This window comes from Trichosurus vulpecula, chromosome 4 (assembly GCF_011100635.1).
Source record: "Trichosurus vulpecula isolate mTriVul1 chromosome 4, mTriVul1.pri, whole genome shotgun sequence".
Classification (NCBI taxonomy): Eukaryota; Metazoa; Chordata; class Mammalia; order Diprotodontia; family Phalangeridae; genus Trichosurus; species Trichosurus vulpecula.
The window spans coordinates 92,219,551-92,234,315 of NC_050576.1; positions in this window are offsets into that span (position 1 = coordinate 92,219,551).

Consider the following 14,765-nt stretch of genomic DNA (forward strand, 5'->3'; position numbering starts at 1 on the left):
TAATGACTATTATTGTGGAAAGAGAAAGGGGGAAAGGACCCAGGGATGGAGACGAAATATCGATCATTCAGTCTATAAGTATTTCTTTAGCGCCTATATGCCAAGAAGTATACAAAGACAAAGATAAAACTGTCTCTGCCCTTAAGGTCTTACATTCCACATTTGGGGGTCAGTAGGAGGGTACATACAAATATAAGCTTATACAAAATAAATCCAAAGTACCTGGGAGAAAAGGTATTAACAACTGGTGGGATGACAGGGTCAGGGAGGGCTAGAATCATACCAGAGGAATAAGCATGTTAATATGTTACAGAAACAAAGTCAGACAAAGTGGCTTGTATACAAGGTCAGGTCAAGAAAGGATTGAGAGAAATGTATTGGATTTAGCGACTATGATGTCATTTTTGATCTTTGAGGTAGTAGCGTAGTACAGCATTTGCATAGAAAACATAATAAAGAAAGGAAGAGCCCACATGCACCAAAATAATTATACTTACAGCATTTTTGGTAGCTCCAAAGAACTGGAAACAAAGGAGATAGCAATACATTAAGAAATCACTAAAATGTTCTTCCCTGACTGTAATGGAACATTACTGCACTTTAAAAAAGGATAAATATGAAGAACATAGGGAAGCATGGCAAGACATATGGCATGAAGTGAAATATAGCAAGCATAATCAGTGAAAAAAATGTAGACTGTTACATGGAAACAACCAAAAAAACCCCATAAACCTGAATGATTTGCCATTGTAAAGACCAAGAACATGTAAGAATATATAAGTCCATTATCTCTTTGCAGAGACTGGAGATTATAAATGTGGATGTCTATCTATCTATATATTTCTCTATCTCTCTATCATCTATATTTCTAATCCTAATTCAGTGAACAAAAATGTGAAAGTCACTTGACTACTTTTGCTCCAGTTTCCTTATCTCCAAAATTTGGGGGTTGAACAAGACAGTATTAAATCCCTTCAGGCTCTAATGTTCCATGTTCTTCCATTTCACCTACTCAATGAAAGTTTTAAAATGACTAATGCTTTTTTTAATATTGCCGTGTAACTCTAATTTTACTGATGTGTTACCCCACCAATAGTACGGATTGCATCCTACTCATTTCTACTCAACCTGTGTAACTCTTGCCCATGTGCTACCATAAATCTTCCATAGTAGGAAGTAATGGGGGAGGGGGATAAGCATTTATATAGCACCCATTATGTGATAGGCACTGTGCTTGGCACTTTACAAACATTATCTCATTTTATACTACAACAGCCCTAGGAGGTAGGAGCTATTAGTATACCAATTTTAACAGTTAAGGAAAATGAGGCAAACAGAAATTTTCCAATGGTCACACAGCCAGTAAGTATCAAAGGCTGGCTTCGGACTCAGGTCTTCCTGACTCCTGGCCTAGGACTTTATCCATTATGAAATCTCTTAACATTGAATGGACACGAACAAAACATGTAAGCTTTCCATGGGTTAATTATGAGTATCTTTTGTTATGAGTCATGTGCATCATTTTTTAAGCCATGCATCTTCCTGATAATCACATGTATCCTATTTATTTTTGCACTGTTCTTCCTTGGTAAGGTGCCTACTCACCACTACCAAATGCAAATGGGTGACACTGTAATATTTTTTCAGAGGATATGATATTCAGTGACCCAAAGAGATATGGCATCATTATAAGAACATTGTTTTTAAAAAGATGGGCCTTTGTTTCAAGGAGAGGCTTGGGGTCATTAAAAGCCCTGCACAATTCCCAACGGCAATTTAACCTGCTCTCTTTCTACCTTTAAATAGGCACCAATTCCTGCCACTTCAAAATGTTCTCATTTTATTTAAAGCTCCCTATCAGTTTAGACATTTAAAAAGGAACAAAATAAATACCCCGAAAGTAAAATCAGCACAAAAATACATTTCAGCATAAATGTTTGATGAACACACATCCTGTATAACACTCCTTTAGCAATACAGTTCCTTCTTTTACTTATGTGGTCTGTTTAGAGAAAAAAAAACAGGTAATGTACTTCGCTGAAAATTACTCTAATGCAAAATGTTCTTTGGTTCCTAGAAATGTCTTTTTTAAGAAAAGTTTTACCTTTTAATTACTTCTAGTATACAAATAATTTTAAAAATACTTGCAATATTTTTTCATGTAGTCATGGGATCATAACATAGGAATAAACTTAAAAGGTCAACAAGTTGATTTCCCTACCCTTATGCAGGACTATATCTAAACTATTCAGCTTAATGAGAATATGTTATATTTTGAATATGGCCAAAGAAAAGAGTACTGTGCTAACAAACTTGGTAAATCATTCTGATGTCTTATATCCCTCAGTGTCATAATTCTTTAACCCGATACAGCTTAAATATGTTTCTCAGAATCACAAAAAATGCATGTGTAGAGAAAGGGATATTGAGACATCATCTCATTTAATCCCATGTATTAAGGTAGGTAGTAGACTGCAAACATGGCATTTCATTTATCTTATTATGTCAGGAATTAGCTATTGTTGTTGTTCATCCTTCATTCTCAAAGAGGACCAATGACATCAGGTGGGTGATGTCTTAACTTGCAAGTGAATGGGATTTAAGTGAGACAGGGGTGGGCAAAGTCATCAGCCTCACTCTCTTCTCCAGTGTCATTGGAAGTCCAGTGCAAGACATAAGTCAGGATGACTGGAGGTGGCTCCAGATCCAATGGGAGACCCTGGCCTTTTTTAGCTAAGGTCTTTCCCAGTTCTCAGTCTGTCTGAGGCAACACCCATTCAGTTATGAAAAGTTATGTAAGAACTAAGGCAAAAGATGCCTTAGTTTGACTTCCCAAAAGCATCAATCTGGGAGGGGAAGACCCTCAGAGTTTCTGGCCAGAACAGAAACAATTGTTATTCACCTCCAAAATTAGCAATGCTAATAGAGTACATGAATTGGGAAGATTAAATAGACCTGATCAAATAAAGAACAATAATAATATTGTCTTCAAAACCTAACTCGTCTTGTAATCCTTAAGAGGGCAGCCATGGTCAAGTAAGGGACTATGTTTATTCCTTTATTTATCAGGTGACATCAGGGCACACAGCCAGAGTGTGTGTGCCCTGATATCAATACAGACCAAGGGGGTGTCCTAAAAGTGTAGATATTAGACTCTGGTGATATTGCCAATATTGTTAGCAATATGGCTACTCTGATATAATTATTCCTTTGAATCTAAGAAATAGATGGACTAGTATATTTGCAGGATAGTCCTGCTCAGATCCATTGTGGTGATCAGTTTGATGTGAAAATCAGTAGAATGAGTGGAAATCTTTTGTGTTCTAGAGTAAAAAGAAGACAAGATATATTGGAACAAATCAGAAATACCAATATTCCTACTGATAGTGACCTGCTAGAAATACTTCAACGCAGACAGCATACTAAGGAAGGCAAACCATCAGTAAACACGAAAGTGGAAAATATGCATGATTTTTATGACATGCCAGCACTCTATCATCATTATACTGGAAAGAGTTCTTAACTGTTACAGACAAAAGGAACATACTAGGGGGGTGGAGCCAAGAAGGCCGCATGAAGGCAGCATCTTACCAGAGCTCTCTCACAAGGTCTGTCAGATTCCTATAAAAAAGTGAATTTGAGCAGATTTGAGAGAGTCAGAAACCGCGAGCAGTCTGCGTGGGGCAAATTTCCGAGCCGGGAGAGTCTGAAAGGCCGGAGGAACGATCCTGCTGGCTCGGAGAGTGCTCGGTGCAGAGCTGCTCCAGACCAAGGCGGAAGCGGCTGGCCGAGAAATCCACGTGGGAGACGGGCTGGGAGAAAGCTGGGCGCCCGAAACCGGCGGAGATCCCCAGGACTCCCAACACAGGACGGCAGTCTGTGGAAGCAACGAGAGGCAGTGCAACGCCACCGGCCGTGAAAATACCCAGTCCTGACGCTTGCGAAACCCAGGAACTCGGCTTCTTGAACTTCTGGAAGACTCAATAGCCAGGTAAAAGGCTCTAATCCCTCCCCCACTCACCCAGAGAATTCCTCGGGAAAAAAAAAAAAGAGAACTGAAATGGAGGAGAAAGTAGTGGGGCCTCACAGGACAAATACTAGAAAGGAGTCAATGCCAGGAGCCCAGACGTAACCTTGCTCCCCCAGGGGAAGTGCCAGACATCAGCTCAGACAACAAACAGCTGAGACCATTGCTGAAAAGCAAGTGCTGGAGAGCACCCACAGGGAGTGAGACGCCAGGGAGCCAGACCCCTCCCCCACACCTCAGGAAACTGAAGGTTATAATTCTAGACTCACAACCCCCAGAATAAGAAAGCTGGGACAGAGAGCCCAAAGATAGAAATTCGTTGTAATGCCAGGAAAAGGGAAAACAACAAACATGAAGAAGAATACAAAAAAACCGAGGACAATAGATTCTTTTTATGGAGACAGGCAGGATCAAAATATCGATATGGAGGGGGACGGCAATGACACGGTAGATACATCAGATACCTCAAAAGCTAATATGAACTGGTCTCCAGCCCAAAAAGCACTGCTGGAAGAGCTAAAGGAGGATTTTAAAAACCAAATTAGGGAGCTAAAAGAAAATATGGAAAAAATGGAAAAAAGGGAGAAAAAATCCACTGATGAAATCAAGTCCCTAAAGAATAAGATTGGTGAAATGGCTACGGAGATTCAGAATCTAGAGAGAGAAAAGGACACCCTGAGAGGTGAAATCAACCAATTGAAAATGGAGGCTCAAAAGCAAAAAGTAAACACTAACTCTTTTAAAATTAGACTTGAGCAAGTGGAAGCTAATGAATCTATGAGGCATCAAGAAGTAATAAAACAAAACGTAAAGAATGAAAAAAATAGAAAAATATGTGAAATACCTGATTGGCAAAACAACTGACCTGGAAAATAGATCCAGGAGAGACAATTTGAGAGTTATTGGTCTACTGGAAATCCACGATGAAAAAAAGAGCCTTGACAGTATCTTCGAAGAAATTATCAAAGACAACTGCCCAGAGGTCCTAGAACCAGATGGCAAAATAGTCATTGAAAGAATTCACCGATCACCCCCTGAAAGAGATCCCAAACTGAAAACACCAAGAAATATTATAGCCAAATTTCAGAGCTATAAACTGAAGGAGAAAATACTGCAAGCAGCCAAAAAGAAGCAATTCAAATATCGTGGAACTACAGTCAGGATCACGCAGGATCTCTCAGCTTCCACATTAAAAGACAGGAGAAATTGGAATATGATATTCCGAAGGGCAAAGGAGCTGGGACTACAACCAAGGATCAACTACCCAGCAAAACTAAGCATAATTTTCCAGGCAAGGCAATGGACATTCAGTGAAATAAGGGAATTCCAGACCTTCCTGATGAAAAGGCCAGAATTCAATGGAAAATTTGATCTCCAAATACAAAACTCAAGAGAGACATAAAAAGGTAACCAGGGGGAAAAACCCCACAAACCTCATTAACCAATAAGCTTAGGTTGTTTACATCTTTATGTGGGATTATATCATCTTATGTATGTTTTTTATGTATATATCTATATATATCTATATATAGATATATACATATACATATACATATATAAGTCATTCTTGTGAATGGTACAACTATTATGACAAATGAAAGGGATATACATAGGTTGTGAATGCCTGTATAAATTAACTGATGTAAAGATATAAAATATAAATAAGAGATATAAAGGGAGGGCTATGAGGGAAGTGGTAAGGAGTTAGTAGAAAAGGGTAAATTACACCAAAGGAAGTGGCAAAAAAACATAGTAGAGGGAAAGAAGGGAGGGAGAAGAGCAGTATTTGAGCTTTACTGTCATCTGATCTAGTTCAAGAAGGGAATAACATACTCTGATAAGTTTAGAAATCTAACTTGTCCTACGGGAAGTGGGAGGGAAAGGGGGGAAAAGGGAGGGGGGTGGGCAGAAGGAAGAGGAGAAGTAGCAAGTGGGTAACGGTAAGATAAGGGAGGGGAATAAAGAGGGAGGGTTAACTGAGAAAAGTGGCGGTCAAAAGCAAAACTTTGTTGAGGAGGAGAAGGGGAAAGGGAGAAATAAAAGCATAAACAGGGGGAAATAGGATGGAGAAAAAGACACAGATAGAAATCATAACTCTGAACGTGCAGGGGATGAACATTCTCACAAAACAGAAGCAGATAGCAGAATGGATTAAAAACCATAATCCTACAATATGCTGTTTACAAGAAACGCATCTGAAACAGGGGGATACACATAGGGTTAAGGTAAAAGGCTGGAGTAAAATATATGGTGCCTCAGCTAAAGTAAAAAAAGCAGGTGTAGCAATCCTAATCTCAGACAAAGCAAAAGTAAAGATAGATCTAATTAAAAGAGATAAGGAAGGACATTATATCCTGCTAAAAGGCACCATAAACAATGAAGCAATATCATTGCTTAACATATATGCACCAAGTGGTAAGGCATACAAATTCTTAGAGGAGAGGTTAAGGGAGTTACAGGAAGAAATAGACAGCAAAACTATAATATTGGGAGACCTCAACCTCCCCCTTTCTGAACTTGATAAACCTAACCTCAAAATAAATAAGAAAAAAGTTAAGGAGATAAACAGAATTTTAGAAAAGGCACATATGATAGACCTCTGGAGAAAACTGAATGGGGATAAAAAGGAATATACTTTCTTCTCAAAATTACATGGCACATACTCAAAAATTGACCATGTACTAGGGCATAAAAACCTCACAATCCAGTGCAGAAAAGCAGAAGTAGTCAATGCATCCTTTTCAGATCATGATGCAATAAGAATCATTTTTAATAAAGTACCATGGAAAAATAAGCTAAAAACTAATTGGAAACTAAATAATTTAATTCTAAAGAATGAGTGAGCCAAAGAACAAATCAGGGAAACAATTAATAACTTCATTCAAGAGAATGACAATAATGAAACAACATACCAAAACTTATGGGATGCAGCAAAAGCAGTTCTTAGGGGAAGTTTTATATCTCTAAATGCCTACATGAATAAAATAGGGAAAGAGGAGATCAATGATCTGGGCGTACAGCTGAAAAAGCTAGAAAAAGAGCAAATTGAAAACCCCCAATTAAATACCAAATTAGAAATACTGAAAATCAAAGGAGAGATTAATAAAATTGAAACCAAGAAAACTATTGAATTAATAAATAAAACAAAGAGCTGGTTTTATGAAAAAACCAATAAAATTGACAAACCTTTGGCCAATTTGATTAAAAAAAAGAAAGAAGAAAATCAAATTACCAGTATAAAAAATGAAAAGGGTGAGGTCACCTCTAATGAAGAGGAAATCAAAACAATAATTAGGAATTATTTTGCCCAACTGTATGCCCATAAATTTGACAACCTTAGAGATATGGATGAATATCTACAAAAACATAAACTGCCCACACTAACAGAGAAGGAAGTGAAATTTCTTAATGACCCCTTATCAGAAAAAGAAATTGAGCAGGCCATCAACGAACTCCCTAGGAAAAAATCTCCAGGGCCAGATGGTTTTACATGTGAATTCTATCAAACATTTAAAGAACAAGTAATTCCAATACTTTGTAGACTATTTGGGAAAATAGGTGAAGAAGGAGTCCTACCAAATTCTTTTTATGACACAAATATGGTACTAATACCCAAACCAGGTAGAGTTAAAACAGAGAAAGAAAATTATAGACCAATTTCTCTAATGAATATTGATGCAAAAATTTTAAATAAAATATTAGCAAAAAGATTGCAGCAACTCATCACGAGAATAATACACTATGACCAGGTAGGATTTATTCCAGGAATGCAAGGCTGGTTCAATATTAGGAAAACTATTAGCATAATTGACCATATCAACAACAAAACTAGCAGAAACCATATGATCATCTCAATAAACGCAGAAAAAGCCTTTGACAAAGTACAACACCCATTCCTATTAAAAACACTAGAAAGCATAGGAATAAGAGGAACCTTCCTCAAAATTATAAATAGCATCTACCTAAAACCATCAACAAGCATTATTTGTAATGGGGATAAACTAGATGCATTCCCAATAAGATCAGGGGTGAAACAAGGATGTCCATTATCACCCCTATTATTCAATTTGGTACTAGAAACATTAGCTGTAGCAATAAGAGAAGAAAAAGAAATTGAAGGAATTAGAATAGGAAAAGAAGAAACTAAATTATCAGTTTTTGCAGATGATATGATGATTTATCTAGAGAATCCTGGAGAATCAAGTAAAAAACTACTTGAAATAATAAACAACTTTAGCAAAGTTGCAGGATATAAAATAAACCCACATAAATCCTCAGCATTCCTATACATTACTGACAAAGCCCAACAGCAAGAGAGAGAAAGAGAAATTCCATTCAAAGTTACTGAAGGCACTATAAAATATTTGGGAGTCTATTTGCCAAGACAAACCCAGGGCCTATATGAACATAACTATGAAACACTTTTCACGCGAATAAAATCAGATCTAAATAAATGGAGAAATATCAGTTGCTCATGGTTAGGCCGAGCTAATATAATAAAAATGACAATTCTACCTAAATTAATCTATCTATTCAGTGCCATACCAATCGAACTACCAAAAAATTTTTTTACTGAGCTGGACAAAATAATAACAAAATTCATTTGGAAAAACAAGAGGTCTAGAGTATCTAGGATATTAATGAAAAGACATGCTAGAGATGGTGGCTTAGCCACACCAGATATTAAACTGTACTACACAGCAGCAGTCATCAAAACTGCCTGGTACTGGTTAAGAAACAGGGGTGTGGATCAGTGGAATAGGATAGGTACACAAGTAGGTGAAATCAACAAGTTTAGCAATCTACTCTTCGATAAACCCAAAGAGGCCAGTTTCTGGACTAATAATTCACTATTTCACAAAAACTGTTGGGAAAACTGGAAAATGGTAGGGCAAAAACTGGGCATAGACCAATATCTTACACCATATACCAAAATAAAGTCAAAATGGGTTCATGATTTAGGAGTAAAAGTTGATACTCTAAGTAATTTGGGAAAGCAAGGAATAGTTTACTTATCAGATTTGTGGAAAAGTAAAGAATTCATGACCCAACAAGAGATAGAGAGCATTACAAAATGCAAAATGGATAATTTTGATTATGTCAAATTGAAATGTTTTTGTACAAAAAAAGCCAATGCAACAAGAATTAGGAGGGAAGCAGAAAATTGGGAGAAAATCTTTGCAACTAGTATCTCTGATAAAGGCCTCATCTCTAAAATATACAGGGAGCTGAGCCAAATATATAGGAATACAAGCATTCCCCAATTGAGAAATGGTCAAAGGATATGAACAGGCAGTTTTCAGAGGAAGAAATTAAAGCTATCTACAGGCATATGGAAAAATGCTCTGGATCGCTGCTGATTAGAGAAATGCAAATCAAAACAACTCTTAGATACCACATCTCTCCTGTCAGATTGGCTAAAATAACAAATCAGGAGAATGATAAATGCTGGAAAGGATGTGGGGAAATTGGAACATTGTTGCATTGCTGGTGGAGTTGTGAGCTGATCCAGCCATTTTGGAGGGCGGTTTGGAACTATGCCCAAAGACCTATAGAAATGTTCATATCCTTTGACCCAGCAATACCACTTCTAGGGTTGTATCCTAAAGAAATCACGCAAGCGGGAAAAGGACCCATATGTACAAGAATATTTATAGCAGCTCTCTTTGTGGTAGCCAAGAATTGGAAATCAAAGGGATGCCTGTCAATTGGGGAATTCCTGAACAAGCTGTGGTATATGAAGGTGATGGAATACTATTGTGCCATAAGAAATGGGGATGATGCAGACTTCATAACAACCTGGAAAAACCTACATGACATAATGCTGAGTGAGCGGAGCAGAGCCAGGAGAACGTTGTGCACAGCCACAGATATATGGATTCCGTGAGGACCAACCCTGACATACTGCGCTTTTCTTAGCAACCTAAGGGGCAAGAACAACTCCAGGGGATTCACGATGGAGAATGCTATCTTCATCGAGACAAAGAACTGCGAAGTTTGAATACAGACTGAGGTACACTACATGCTTGCCTTTTCTGCTTCTCTTTTGTTTTTGTTTTTGGGTTTTTTTTTTTTGGTTCTGTTTCTTCTTTCTCATGATTCATTCCATTGGTCAAAATTCTTCTCCATGACTTGACTAGTGCATAAATTAATTCAATGCGACGTTATACATGACAGTTATATGAGACTTCATGCCGTCTTGGGGAGGGAGGGGCGAGGGAGGGGAGAAAAACTGGAACTCAAAACTATGTAGAACCGTGTGTGGTCATCTAAAAATATATAAAGAAATTTATAAAAAAAAGGAACATACTATTTTATGTCAATGTGATCATAAGGAAAACTTCATTCTTAAGCCCCAGTTGAATGTAATAAGAGCATATATAGAGGAGATGCTTAAATCTGAATAGGAAATAGCTTCAGAACTTTGAAGGCATCAAAAATCTATGCAATACAAACTCTAGAAGGGGAATCTAGTAATGACAAATACAGTGAAAATAGGACTGATATCTTGAATGATGTTAAACAGGAGATGGGAACATTTATAATAAAATTCCAAAAAGCTCTTTCTCAGTTTAATGGTATGAATTGAACTAATAGTTCTATTTTTACTATTTTAGAGTTATTTTAAAAAAGCTATCTGATATAATCATCACGAATGAATTCATTCTCCAGCAATATTTGACAGGGTAAAAACACTTCAGAAATTGCATACTACATGCTATGCTATGAAAATTAATATGGTAAGGACCACAGCAAGAAAAGTGACTCTATCTGAAAATAGAATAAAAGATATATATCATATACCACCAAGGCTTAAATACTTAAGAAAAAATATAGAATGATATTTGAAGATTGTATTAATATCTAGCATGAATGAGCAATGGAAAATTTGAATACCACAAAACTCTAATAAAGAAAACATGAGAAGAACATAAAGGATAAGATGATAGAGAAACCACTTCTGATGTCAGGAAACATATAACTTAGGCCTTTTGGGAAAGCTTAGAATGTCAACAAGAAAATATGTTTGAAAAGCCATTCCAGATATGATCCATAGTAGAGAAGCAACCAAATTTAGGGCATAGTCATGATATAGACTATAATATAATTTGAATGAATTGTAGAGTATACTAGATTAATTAAATTATTAGAGATAAGACTAAAAAGGATGGTTGGAGCCATATTATGGTGAACTTTGATTACCAGATAAAGGAGCCTGGCCATTCTTCTTGAGGTAATAAAAATTATCCACTTATTTTTTGGTTTTTGAGCAATCAAACCAAAGACAGTCTCATACCAGCATGTAAAAGAGATTACAGGAGAGCAAATTACGTAAAAGCAGAGACCTGTTTGTTGGTTATTTCAATATGAGTGATAATAACATTATAAGTCAGAATTGTTTCAGAGGGGACCGCAAGAAAAGAATGTATGTGAAATACATTCACTGTGCAGGTAGAATTAAACAAATTCAGTGGTTGGTTAGAAGAATGTCACCAGAGGGAGAAGGTAGACAACTGAGATTATGAGCCTTCGTGATCAGGGAAATGTCTTAGACAGAGTTGGGGGAATTATGAAGGAGACAGGATTTGAGAGGAAATAAAACCTAGGATTTGAACTGGAAGCAAATTAGGATTTTCACTTCATGCTCTACTCAAGATAATGAATGTTCTGCTTGACCTTGAAATAGCTTTATCCAGAGAGTTGAGCTTGAATCATCACTTTCCATTGTAAATAATTTTTCTTCAGTAAAACATGATTTTGCTTTTTGTTATCCTTCTAAATAATAGCCAATATTCAGTTTTGTTAAATTTTGTAAAGTTTTAACTGATTATTTTGACCTCATTAGCCAAATATATCAATAGCTCTAATATGCCATTAGCGCTAATATGTCAATGAGCTATCAATCACTGAAGAACAACAGAGACTTGACATTTGGCACAGCTGGTTTCAATTTCATTAAGAACAAGAGTAGAGGATAATTACAGGAATGGAATGATAAATAAAAACAATTAATTTGGTATTTGCATTTAAGTCCCTTTCCCTTTTGGTCTTTTTTATCTTCATCCCACACACCTTAGAGACTAACTTAGTTCTAGGGCCATATGATTTTCGTTCATTCAATTTAATTCAACAAATATGGTTGCATACCCACTATGTGTTCTAAGTGCTGTATTTATTTCTTCTTCTTAGCAGTAATAACTGAATAATTCCAAAGTTGTACAGAATTTCTCCTTTAAGAAGTAATTACTTGCTATGATTTTGTGACTTTGTAGATAGGTTACATTAATGGTAGTATTAGATATAGGATTGTTTTCTTGTTCTACAATATAGCTCACTTATTTTTAAAATTTTTATATTTATTGAAAGTAACAAGGCAGCTAGGTGGTGCAGTGAGTAGAGCATTGGCCCTGGAGTCAGGAGGACCTGAGTTCAAATCTGGCCTCAGACACTTGACACATATATGAGCAGTGTGACCTTGGGCAAGTCACTTAACCCCAAATGTCCTGCCAAAAACCAAAAAAAAAAATAAAGTATTAAAATGATATATAGTTATGTTTTATTGCCATCTCCCCCAGTTAAACTGTATTTTATATATAATATAAGGGAACTTACTTAACTTCTGAACTATCTTAATACAGGTTCAGTGTCTCAAAGTAAAGTATAAGAAAACAGAACAAACAACAAGGCAGTGAAGAGAGAAGGCAAAGTGTCAGTTTTATGGAGAGGAAATTAAATGATGAAGAGACAGTCTGAGATGACAGAAACAGGTCACGTCCACTAGGGCCTGAGTGGAAGGGGGCACCAAAACCACTAAATCTAGTTGGTTTTTATAGGGTTCTTATTTGTGTTGAGCAGGACCAGGGTGGAGGGCAGATTGGAGGTAAGGATTGGAAGCTGGACCTGGGCTATTGGTCAAATTTCAGAACTGATACCAAATCATGCTGGAAGATGGAGAGAGGAACATCTGAGAATCAGTGACTAGTTGATTTTCAAAAGGGCTTTCAGCAATTGCTACCCGCATTATTTTAATAGGATAACTCAAGGAATTTTAGCTTTCCTGACTCTGGTTTAATAGAGTAAAGTTACAAAATTCGACATTATGACCTGGTGTCATTCTTTACACAAAGTAGTTATTCATTAATATGTTTGTTGAATAGAATGTATATTTGGAGAATCATATAAAGTAGCTGTTCTCAAACTTTTTGGTCACATTGCTTAACCTCTTAAAATTATTGAAGACACCAAAGAGGTTATGCTTATGTTATATCTATTGATACTAAACATATTTGAAATTAAAAGATAAATTAAAAAAAATATTTATCTCAGTTGGGTATAGAAATCTCTTACTCAATAGGGGTAAAGCAGGAGAAGGGGAAAAGAGATGTGGTGGAGGGGGTGATTAAGAGAAGGGCAAATTAAGGGAGGAAGTGGTCAGAAGCAAAACAGACTTTTGAGGATAAACAGGATAATAAAGAGAGAAAAGGATAAAACATGAAAATAGGATGGAGGGAAAAGCTTAGTGACCATAACTGTGAATGTGATTGGGATGAGCTAACTCATAGAGTAGAAGTGGATAGCAGAATGGATGGGAAACACGAATCCAACAATATATTGTGTACAAGAGACGCACTTGGCACAGAAAGACACAGAGCAGAAACGAAGAGTTGGAGAAGCATCTATTATACTTCTGCTGAAGTGAAGAGGATAGGGATGGCAAACCTGATCTCAGCCAAAACAAAATCAAAAATTGGCCTAATTGAAATGATAATCAGGGAAACTACATTTTGCTAAAAGGTACCATAGACAATGAAATAATAGCCATTTTTTATAGCAAATTTCTCTGATAAAAGTACCATTTCTCAAATATATACAGAACTGAGTCAAATTTATAAAAATAGGAGCTGTTTCCCAGTTGATTATTGCTCAAAGGATATGAACAGGCAGTTTTCAGAAGAAGAAATCAAAGCTATGTATAGTCATATAAAATACTTTAAATCACTATAAATTGGAGAAATGTAAATTAAAACAATTGTGAAATGCCATCTCACATCTATCAGAAAAGACAAATGCTAGAGGGGATGAGGGAAAATAGGTATTTTAATAAACTGTTGGCAGAATAGTAAACTACTGTTTCAACCATTCTGCAGAACAATCTGAAACTATGCCCAAAGAGCTATAAAATTGCTCTACCTTTTGACCCCAGCAATACTAATATTAAGTCTGTACCCCAAAGAGATGAAAAAAAGGCAAAAGACTTATATATACAAAAGTATTTATACCAGCTCTTTTTGTGGTGGCAAAGAATTGGAAATTGAGGGGATGTCCATCAATTGGGAAATCGCTAAAACAAAGTGGCATATTATTGGATGGAGTACTGTTCTGCTATGAGAAATGACAAAGGGGACGGTTTCAGAAAAACAACCACAACAACAACATGGCAACACTTAAATGAACTGATAGAAAATGAAGTGAGAAGAAAGGGAATATCATTGTGCACAGTAACAGCAATGTTATTAATGATGATCAACAGTGAAAGACTTGGCTACTCTGATCAATACAATGATCCAAGACAATTACAAAGCACTCATGACAAAGAAAAAAGTTATACACTTCCAGAAAAAGAAGTAATAAACTCCAAGTGCAAATAGAAGCATAACTGTCTTGCTTTCTTTGTATTTTTATTTTGCTTTTTTATTTTTTTTGCAATATGGCTAATACGGAAATGTTTTGCACGATT